Raw genomic sequence first — 11,690 nt, 5'->3', positions numbered from 1 at the left:
TTGTGAACTTAATGAGAACCACTGCCCTGTCCTAACTGAACGTCTGATGGTCGAGTTGCTGTCAACAGAACGTGTTCTTGTGTAGTCATTTGCTCTTTGCCTGATTCAGGAGTTAACTGAGAGCTTCGAACTCACTATTATCCCTGAGTCCTTGGCCCACATGTCAGTCTGCAGAGAACACCTCCCCGCCCCCAGCTTTTGGTAACTTGTTCTGCTCAGAAAAATGCCGGACAAGGAAGAGAACATAACTGAGGTGTTGATTTTTAAAATAAACTGCCAGGGATACGGTGTGTGAGCTTTTCATTCTGAATAGCAGTGAGTCTCTAGTCTGTTCCTGCTGTAACCGAATGCCGTGGACTCTGGCGGTTTACAAACCACAGACACTCGTTTCTCACGGGTCTGGGGCTGGGAGTCCGCGATCAAGGCTCCAGCGGTTCAGTTCTGGTGACTGGGGCGCGCTTCTCACGGTGTCCTCACCAGGAAGCTCTCTGGGTCCCTTTTATGAGGGCGCTAGTCCCATTCCTGAGGGCTCCACCCTCATGACCTGTCATCTCCCAACACCATCACTTTGGGGTTAAGTGTCAACATAGGCTTCTGAGGGGACACAGACATTCAGTTTGTTCCTGTGACCTTTTGATTTGCAGAAACTAAGAATGATTTCACACTCTTCTATTAAATTTGCCACAAAAATAAAAAAGAAAACCCTAAAGACTCCATCAAAAATCTATTAGACTTAATAAATGAATTTGGCAAAGTAGCAGGATACAAAATTAAAGTCAAGAAATCTATGGCATTCTTGTACACCAATGATGAACTCACAGAAACAGAAACTAAGAAAACAATCCCATTTACCATTGCAGCAAAAAAACTTAAGATACCTAGGAGTAAAATTAACCAAAGAAGTAAAGGACCTATTTGCAGAAAACTATAGGACATTGAAAAAAGAAACAGAGGAAGATATAAAAAAGTGGAAGCACATACCTTGTTCATGGATTGGAAGAATTAACATCATTAAAATGTCCATACTACGCAAAGCAATCTATAGATTCAATGCAATCCCCATCAAAATACCAATGACATATTTCACAGAACTAGAACAAATACTTCAAAAGTTCATATGGAACCAAAAAAGTCCCCAAATAGCCACAGCAATTCTGAAAAAGAAGGACAAAGTAGGAGGGATCACAATTCCAGATATCAGGTTATACTACAAAGTGACTGTAATCAAAATAGCCTGGTACTGGCACAAGAACGGTCATATAGACCAGTGGAACAGAACTGAAAACCCAAAAATGGACCCAAGGCAATATGCTCAATTAATATTTGACAAAGGTGGCAAGAGCATACAGTGGAGTAAAGACAGCCTCTTTAATAAATGGTGTTGGGAAAATTGGACAGCTACATGCAAAAAAAATGAAACTAGACCATCAACTTACACCCTACACAAGAATAAACCCAAAATGGATAAAAGACTTCAATGTGACTCATGAATCCATAAAAATCCTAGAAGAAACTGTAGGCAACAAAATTTCAGACATCATACACAGCAAAATTTTCACTGATACATCACCTAAGGCAACAGAAACAAAGGAAAAAATGAACACATGGGACTACATCAAACTAAAAAGCTTCTGCACAGCAAAAGAAACAATCATCAAAATGGAAAGGCAACCCACTGTATGGGAGAACATCATTGCCAATGATATATCAGATAAGGGGTTAATTTCCAATATATAAAGAGTGCTTATACAACTCAACAAAAGAAAGACAACCCAATTAAAAAATGGGCAGAGGAGCTGAATAGACACCTCTCCAAACAGGACATACAAATGGCCTAGAGACATATGAAGAAATGCTCAACATCACTAATCATCAGAGAGATGCAAATTAAAACAACAATGAGGTATCACCTCACACCTGTCAGAATGGCCACCATCAACAAATCCTCAAACAAGTGTTGGCGAGGGTGTGGAGAAAAGGGGACTCTAATAAACTGCTGGTGGGAATGCAGACTGGTGCAGCCACTATGGAAAACAATATGGTGTTCCTCAAAAAATTAAAAATTGAACTTCCATTTGACCCAGTGATCCCACTTCTAGGAATATACTTTAAGAAGCCTGAAACACCAATCAGAAAGAATATATGTACCCCCATGTTCATAAAGCACTATTTACAATAGCTAAGATCTGGAAACAGCCCAAGTGTCCATCAGTAGATGAATGGATAAAAAAGCAATGGTACATATACACAATGGAGTACTATGCAGCTGTAAGAAAGAAAGATCTCTTATCCTTTGAGACGACATGGAGGGACCTGGAAAGTATTATCCTAAGTGAAATAAGCCAAGCAGAAAAAGACAAATACCACATGATCTCACTTATATATGGAATATAATGAACATAACAGTCTGAGGAATACGGTAGACCCAGAAACATGGAAGTAGGGCACAGACTGACATCCCCCAGAAGAGGGGGTGGGCCCTGGCCGGTTTGGCTCAGCGGTTAGAGCATCGGCCTGCGGTCCGAAGAAGAGGGGGTGGGAGAGTGGGAGGAGCTAAGCCACAGAACTTATATGCATGTATGCATGACCAATGGACATGGACAACAAAGCCAGAAATGGGGCAGGGGTGGGTTGGGGAGTGGGGTGCCAATGGGGTAAAAAAGGAGAAACATCTGTAACAAAAAAATAAATAAATAATTTTAATTACAAAAAAAAAGAAATTCTAATAATCGCGACATTTTGCTAGAAACAATATCTTTAGCCAAAAACGGGGAATGCTTGTCATAAATGAATATTGGTATGTATTTTAAACAGCTGAGTATTTAGTAATTATATTTTAGGGTTGTGGTTGTAGATTATTAGAAGGAACGTAAGTGTTTAAGCAAGGGGCAAAGTGACTTTACCGCTATATTTTACAATTGCTAAAAGTTCCAGTATTTCAGAGGACCTTTAAAAAGAGCAGTGAGTAGTTGTGGTTGCCCCCAGGCTTGTTCTATTTTCCTGCAACACTCCCAAACAGAAGTCACCCCCTCGCTCACTATAACCCAAGGCATCCCAGTGACTACAGCTATAAAGCCAAAGCTTTCATCTCAGACTCTGATCACGCAGTAAATTTTTCATCACTCAATTCTATCTGTTAAGTATTGTACCACTAATTATAATCTGTAGGGTCACAGCTCTGTAGGATTTTTGAGGGTCAGTGGAGACTCATATTTTAAAAGGAGAAAGGGAAGCCCTGGCCAGTTTGGCTCAGCAGTTAGAGCATCGGCCTGAGAGGCCTGGGTTTGGTTCCCACTAAGGGCACGTACCTCGGTTTTGGTTTGTCCCCGGCCTCAGTTGGGGTCTTGTCGTGTGGGTGGCGACCACTTGATATGTCTCACATCAATGTTTCTCTCTCTCTATTTCTCCCTCTCTCCCTCCCGCTCTATCTCAAGATAAACACAAGAATGTCCTCAGGTGAGGATTAAAAAAAATTTTTTTAAATAAAAGTAAAAAGAGAAAGAGAAATCTATGGGTGGGTGGTGGGGGGGATGTGTGTGTGTGTGTGTGTCTGAATCGTATTCTCCCCTGTACTTAGTCTAAATACCTGGAATCACCTGAGAATATTCTAGATATTGTTAAACTCTAGAAGAATTCATTGTGCCTAAGGAGTTAAAACATTCCCAGTTAAACACAGGAGCTCACTCACACATACCCTTAGTGTATCTGCATCAATGATGCAAATGGGCGAAAAGGAGAAGAAAAGGCTTTAAATTGAGCAGAGACTATGCCCGGCTGGTGTGGCTCAGTGGTTGTGTGTCAACCCATGTACCAAGAGGTCACCAGTTTGATTCCCAGTTGGAGCACATGCCCAGGTTGTGGGCCTGACCTTCAGTGGGGGGCATGCAGGAGGCAGCCAATCGGTGTTCTCTCTCATCAATGTCTCTATTTCTCTCCTTCTCCCTTCCTCTCTCTCTAAAATCAATAAAGAAAAAAATTTTTTTTTTCAAATCTTTATTTTTGGATGTAAAATGTATTACAGATCTTCCACATTTTCCCCCCACTGACCCACTCCTCCCCACTCCCGCCCCCCTCCCACCTTTTCCCACACTATTGTCTGTGTCCATTGGTTATGCATATAAGTTCTTTGGTTTATTTCTTCCCACATCCCCCAACCCCTTTCCCTTTGAGGTTTGTCAGTCTAGCAATGAATTTGTGCTTCTTAATCCCTTCACCTTTTTCACCCATTCCCCCAACCCCCCTCCCAACTGGCAACCAACAAAATGTTCTCTGTATCTATGAGAATGTTTCTGTTCTACCTGTTCATTTTGTTTGTAGATTCCATGGTTGATAGATATGTATTTATTGCCATTTTGTTTGTTCATACATTTTATCTTTTTCTTCAAAAAGACCCTTCATCATTTCATATAATAACGGTTTGGTAGTGATGAACTCCTTTAACTTTTTCTTGTCTGGGAAACTATATGTCCATCGATTCTAAATGACAGCTTTGCAGGATAGAGTAATTTTGGTTGTAGGTTCTTGGTTTTCATCACTCTGAATATTTCTTGCCACTCCCTTCTGACCTGCAAAGTTTCTTTTGAGAAATCAGCTGACAGCCTAATGGGAATTCCCTTGTAGGTAACTAGCTGCCTTTCTCTTGCTGCTTTTAAGATTCTCTCCTTGTCTTGAACTTTTTGCATTTTGATGATGATGTGTCTTGGTGTGTGCCTCTTGGGGTTCATCTTGTTTGGGACTCTCTGTGCTTCCTGGACTTGTATGTCTGTTTCCTTCACCGAGTTAGGAAAGTTTTCTGCCATTATTGTTTCAAACAGGTTTTCGGTTTCTTGTTCTCTCTCTTATTCTTCTGGCACCCCCAAGCTGCGAATGTTGGCACGCTTGAGGTTGTCCCAGAGGCTCCTTACACTATCCTCATTTTTTTGGATTCTTTTTTCTTTTTGCTGTTCTGATTGGGCATTTTTTGCTTCCTTATATTCCAAATCAATGGTTTGCTCCTTGGATTTACATACTCTATTATTGAAGCTGTGTAAATTATTCTTTATTTCAGTTAATGCCTCCTTCAATTCTAACTGTGTATCCATGATTTCTAACTGGTCCTTTTTTATGCTCTTGATGCCCTCCCTAAGTTCACTGAGGTTCTCACTAAGTTCATTGAGCATCCTTATAAGCAGTATTTTGAACTCAGTATCTGTTAGGTTGCTTATCTCCCTTTCGCTTAGTTCTTTTATTGGGGTTTTGTTCTGTTCTTTCATTTGGGACCTGTTTCTCTGTCTCCTCATTTTGGCTGCCTCCCTGTGTTTGTTTCAGTGTATTACTTAATGAGAGGTATGGGGCTCACTGAGACCAGATGCTGCTCGTTTGAAAGAATTTAGGAAAAACCTGAAGCAGGATCCAAAACAGGCCAATCCTATGGTTAAGCAAGTGGCAACAGCTTGGGTGGGCTTGAAAGTTGGGTGGGGTGGGGCGGGGCCTCAGGGAGTCAGCAGGGCGGGGCTACCAGTGTGAGCCAGGTTGCTGGAGTCCCAGATATGGCTTCTGTCTGCCGCCCCCGGGAAGGGCTCACCAAAGGAACAAAGGCCTCTTACAGCACGTTTGTCCCCGAGAAAGCCCCCTCTCCAGCCCTCGCTCCAGTGCCAAACAGCTCAGTTCTTCCCTGTGTGTCTCTGGCGCCCCTCGAGCTGCCTCCCCTCCAAGCTTAGAGGGAGAGAGTCCGATAAGTCCCTGCGCGGGCCCTTTAAGAGGAGCTGCCTGGGGCTCCAGCCGCTTCAGCTTCCCTGAGCCTCAGTTTCCGCTGGTTTTTCCAGCCAGAAGTTATGGGGATTCTCTTCCTGGCACTGGAACCCTGAGCGGGGCACCTGGTGTGGGACGGGGACCCCTCAGTCCTCGGGAAGGACCTTCCCAGCCTCAGGAGCCTCCTGATTTTTATCCGCCACACGTGGGTGTGGGACCAGCCCGTCCAGCTCCGCCCCTCCTACCAGTCTGGATGTAGCTGCTTTTTTTAATTCTGTAGTTGTAGGACTTCCATTCAGCTTGATTTCAGGCAGTTTTGAATGATGGTTGTTCTGTAGTTTAGTTGTAACTTTGATGTGGTTGTGGAAGGACACGATACCCGTTTACCTACGCCGCCATCTTGACCGGAAGTCAAGAAAAATTATTTTTAAAAACTAAAATTAAATGGAGCAGACTGCCCTGACTGGAACCCAGGCATAGCTCAGTGGTTAGAGTGTCCACCTGTGCAACAGAGGGTTTTAGGTTCAATTCCTGGTCAAGGGCACATACCTGGGTTGCAGGTTCAATTCCAAGCCCCTGGTCAGGGCTCATGCAGGAAGCAGCCAATTAATGTGTCTCTCTGATATCTCTCTCTTGCTCTCTTTCCTCTCTCTCTTTCTCTCTCTCTCTACCCCCATCCCCTCTTCCTTTCCACTATCTTTTTTTTTTTTTTGGTACATGCCCCTAGCCACTAGGGCCTAGCGGAAACCGAATGCAGGACTCTCTGGTCCACAGGCCAATGTTCCAACCAATGAGCCAAACCAGCCAAGGCTCCACTCTCTCTTAAAAAAAAAAAAAAAAAATCAATGGAAAAAATATCCTTGGGCGAGAATTAACAAAAAAATTAAAATTAAATTAACAATAAAAAAATAAAATGGAGCAGAACTTAGTTGGAATTCTGGCCTGCCACGCATTTCGTATGGCCGAGAGTCCTTGTGACTTGGGACAAATTGCTCTACCTCTCTCTGTCTCCAGTACCCCATTGTAAATGGGGACAAAAGCTGTGCCTAGCTCATAGGACTGTTCTGAGTATCAAGTAATACAACACATAGAAAGGTTGGGAGAGTGCCTAGCACATAATTAAAACTCAATTAAATAGTAGTTATTATCATTATTATTATCATCATTATTATTAACTGGTTATGTGTCCTTATCAAATTACTACTCTCCCTGTGCCTCAGTTTTCCCCTCTCTGAAACAGGTGTAAGGAGATTACTATGAAAACAAAATGAGATGGTGGATAAGGAGTCATTCAGGACAGTGTCTGGTTAAGGAGGTCCCAGCTCAGTCACAAGGTAGAACGTTAGCTGAGGGCCCGTGTTTCATGGTCACTGGTCAAGAAATGCCACACACTTTGAAGCAGCCGAAGGCGGTCAGGCCTGGAGTGGTAGCCGGCTTTACTTATCGGCAGGGCCAGCACATTCATCCCCTCTCCTCATTAAAACTTGCCAATTAATGAGCAGTGGCATACCCCTTAGCAAAGGTCAGCAGCAACCTAAGCAAACTTATCAAAAATTCAAAGAGGTACAGACTTTAAGAAAAGTTCATTCTTCTCTTAATTAATGGATCTAATTACAAACCTGACATAACAAAATGCAAAATGCTCTCTTCAAAAGACACCAAGCCAAAGGTTTAACAGCCAAGATAACCTTCTCCTTTGGTACAGGCTGACCCAAATGTAGGGGAAGGGGAGGAGGAAATCTTAGCATACAGTCAGGAAGTTAAAGCTTAGTAGTACATCAGAATCCCAGAGCAACAAAGGAATTGAAAGGGAATAAAAATACTCCCCATCCTGGGATCACGGCGAACACAAAGTCAAGGCTTTCATTCATCTCCCTCCTTAGCAGACGTCAAAGTATTTATTTGGTGACCTTTCCTGGCTAGCTATGAATAGTACTTTAGCATCCTAGAGTCTGGGCCTGTAATTGTTGCTTCATTTAGATAAAACCTAAAGTACAGTAAGATAGAGTGGACATGCTGTGCTTCAGTTGTTTCTGAAATAGCAAGTCCAGAATTTCAAACCAGGTACCACTAGCCAAGGTTTAGAGAAAAGGCAGCCTGACCTCCTGCTCATCCACTCAAGGAAGCACCATCTTAAAAGGGTAAGTTTGATCTCATGACATGGATCAGTTTCACAGGAGACTTCGAAAACCCTGGCAACTTCCAGTTTTCATTCTTTCCGTGAAAATCGATGAATAGGAACCATTAAGGCTTAGTGCCTCCCACCAGTTTCAAGGGTGTTCAAAACTTTTAGGCTGCAAGAGGGTTTTCCACACCGTGTCTCAAAAAATTCTTCAGGAATTACTACATGAGAAGCACACTCATGGATTAGAATAAACATATTTCAGAATATTACTAATTTGGAAAAGAAAACTGATGCTCAGAGAGAAGAAATAACTGACCTACAGAAAGTAATAGTAGAGAACCCTATAGCTCTCCCTCGGCAGGGTCAGATGTGGTATTTCCACCCATTTAGTCGTTTATTTATTCCACAAATACTTATTGAGCATCTTTCATGTGTTAGGCCTTAGTCACCAGGATGTGGTCGAGTATCCAAAGTAGGCATGATTCTACCCTTCGTGGAGCTTGTATTCTAGTGAAGGAAGATAGACAATAAACCAACAAATAAGAAAGAAAAATGCACCTAGTATCAGTGTTTACAGAACACTAAAATAGAGGGACACGAGAGTGAGTGGGTGACTATTATGATTAGACTGACCAGAGAAGCTCTTCCTGAGAGGTGACACTTCAGCTGAGACATGAATGACGCAAAGGGCTATCCATATAAAGACCAGAGATGAGGCTATAAAAGCAGGAAGAAAGATTTGGTGTAAAAGGTTAAGATTGTTTAAGAACAGCAAGCATTGCCCTGGCCGATTTGCCTCAGTGGTTAGAGTGTTGGCCCGTGGACCAAAGAGTCTTCAGTTCAATTGCAGTCAAAGGCATGTACCTCGGTTGCAGTTTGGCCCCCGGCCCTGGTCGGGGTCGTGCAGGAGGCAGCTAGTCGATGAGTCTCTCACATCATTGTCTCTCTCTCTCTCTCTCTCTCTCTCTCTCTCATATCTTTCTCTCTCTCTCTCTTTCTCTCTCTCCCCCTCACCCCACTGCTGAAAATAAATGGAAAAATATCGAGGATTTAAAAAAAAAAAAGAAGAACAGCAAGAAGACTGAGGTCTCCAGAACCAAGAGAATGAGGAAGAGAGTGGTATGTTGATGAGGTAGGAGCAGCAGGCCATGGGTAGATAACATAGGACCTTGTGTGTTCATCATGGTGTACTAACTTTATTACAAGTGCAATAGAATCCACTGGAGGGTTTTAAGCAGAGGAGGGATCTGAAGTCCCTTAGAAAACTCATCCTGGCAGAGGTATAGAGACAGGATGGGAGTGCAGAGTTCAATGAGAAGGTTGCAGCAGCGACTAGGTAAGACATGAGAGTGGAGATGGAGATGGAGATGGTGGTAGGGTCAACAGAACTTGTGTATGAGTTGACTAAATGCGGGAGGAGGTGAAGAGAAGAGAGAAGCATCATTGGTGAGTTTAGAGCCATTAGATGAGGGATACTGGCCATTACTGGGATAAGAAAACAGGCCATGGGAAAGAAGCAAATGTGGGGGAGAGGGGCTCAAAATTGTTCTTTTTGGCCAGATTTGAGATGTCCATTAGATATATCCCTGTGAGATATCAGCTAGATAATTGGTATGTAATAGAAATACACAAATCTGGGATTCTGGCAAGGTGTTTGGGATTGAGGCATCGGATTAAGCTTTACCTTCCTTAGAGGTACTACTTTAAGTCAGGGGACTGGAGGAGGTCAAGCAGGCAAAGGGAGAATTTTTCTAACGGAGCAGCCCGCTCTGCTCCTGCGGAGGAGCTCCTCTGTGTGTTTTTCTCCCACACGCAGCAGTTCTTTGACAGCACTTGAGAGCAACAAAGGAAGGGAGGTGACTCTCGGTGTCCTTGGACGCATCATATTTGGAATTGATGCCTCTTCCCTGTAATCAAAAGGCCCTCGGAGGTGAAATGGGAGAAGCACACGTTCTCTGATGTGCTGCAGAGTGAACCCGGGTCCCTCACTCAAGCCCTTCAGAAACAAAAAGAAAAAAATCGATCCGTTTCCACAAACTGCTGAGTTTTTACTTGCTGTGCACATAAGGAGGGAAAAAGCCACCGCGCGACCAGAGACAAGCTTCTCCAGAGCCCGGTGCCGGGCTGCCCCCTGGTGTCCACCAACGTGCACGACGCCCTCGGTATCCAGAATCGTTTTTCTTAAGGCTGCAGCACACACAGTTCTGCTTAAGCAAGCCCCATTTCCTAGGAATTAACCCCAGAGTCCCCATTACAGGAGCATAGGCGAGGACATGAGAAAGCTCCAGATAACTTTAACCATCAAAACATCAAAAGATGGTTTTTTAAAAAACATACCTGTCCTGCCCTGGTGGGCTCAGTGGGTAGAGCATCCGCCTGCGGTCTGGAGAGACCCGGGTTCGGTTCCCACTAAGGGCATGTACCTCAATTGCAGTTTGTCCCCGGCCGTGGTTGGCCGTGCGGGTGGCAGTCACGCGATGTGTCCCTTTCACATCGATGTTTCCTTCTCTCTCTCTCTCTCTTCCTCTCTCTCCCTCCCACTCTATCTGTGCAAAAAATGGAAAAATGTCCTCGGGTGAGGATAAAAAAAAAAAAAAACATACCTTTCCTTATCATGTGAGGTATGATTCTCAAGCCATGATACTGATGGCTTAACAGATTCAGACACCTGGTGGTCCTTTAAGACGCGGGGAGGAGAGCGCGGGCAGGAGGCGGGGGCAGAGGCCCCAGTGTGTCGGGATGTGAAGGGCTCTGTTGCCACAATACCCGGAGGCACCTCAGGCCTAGATCTGGCCACAGCAGAGCGACTGGTGGGGCAGGAGGCCACTGCTGTGCTTCTGGGCATGCGGAGCGCCAACAGGGAGGCCCAGGCCAAGAAGTTAGGGAAGAACAGTGCCTTTACCCCAGCCCACTGACCTCAGAGAGGTTGTGCAGGCAGCCCTGACCCTAGCAAAAGAAATGTTTGGCCATGTGGACATGGCAGTCAATTGTGCAGGTATTGCAGTGGCCATCATGACATACAACTTCAAGAAGAGCCAGGCCTATACCTTGAAGGACTCCCAGCGAGTTATCAGCAAATCTCATAGGCACCTTCTATGCGATCCACCTTGTGGCTGGTGAGATGGGCTGTGATGACCCAGACCAGGGAGGCCAACGTGGGGTCATCAGCAGCAGGCAGTGTGGCTGCCTTTGAGGGCCAGGTTAGACAAGCTGCATACTCTGCTCCCCAGGGGGACAAAGTGGGCATGACACTGCCCATTGCTCAGGATCTGGCTCCCATGAGCATCTGGGTGACAATCATTGCTCCAGGCCTATTTGGCACCCACTACTGACCAGCCTCCCAGAGAGTGTGAAACTTCCTGGCCAGCCAGGTGCCCTTCCCCAGCTGACTGGGCAACCCTGCTGAGTATGCTCATCTGGTGCAGTCCATTATCGAGAACCTATTCATCAGTGAAGAGGTAATCCAGCTGGATGGGGCCATCTGCATGCAGCCTGGAGGGGAGAGGGCAGAGAAAACACGTCCTCCCCCACCCTACCTTCCCCTGGCAAACTACACTCCCGCTGGGGAGGGAGCCCGGAGGCCATGTTGCAACTCTGCCCACTAGTCACCTTCTGTGCCTAATAAAGTCTCTATTGAAAAATAAAACAAGAGCCCTGGCCAGTTTGGCTCAGCGGTTAGAGCGTCGGCCTGCGATCCAGAGAGACCCGAGGTCAATTCCCACTAAGGGCATGTACCTCCGATGCAGTTTGTCCTTGGCTCTGGTTGGGTCACATGGGTGGCAGCCACTCATTGTGTCTCTTTCATGTCGATGTTTCCCTCTCTCCCTCCCACTCT

The 11,690-nt window shown here is 44.9% G+C and overlaps 1 pseudogene; it reads left to right on the top strand.

Moving 5' to 3' along the window:
• Positions 1-9,148: 9,148 nt before the first annotated feature.
• LOC118641098 lies at positions 9,149-11,460 on the top strand (annotated as a pseudogene).
• The last annotated feature ends 230 nt before the right edge of the window (positions 11,461-11,690 follow it).

This window comes from Molossus molossus, unplaced genomic scaffold (assembly GCF_014108415.1).
Source record: "Molossus molossus isolate mMolMol1 unplaced genomic scaffold, mMolMol1.p scaffold_m16_p_25, whole genome shotgun sequence".
NCBI classification, from domain to species: domain Eukaryota; kingdom Metazoa; phylum Chordata; class Mammalia; order Chiroptera; family Molossidae; genus Molossus; species Molossus molossus.
The sequence above is the reverse complement of the archived record's forward strand: the minus strand, read 5'-3'. Positions and strand labels throughout refer to the sequence as shown.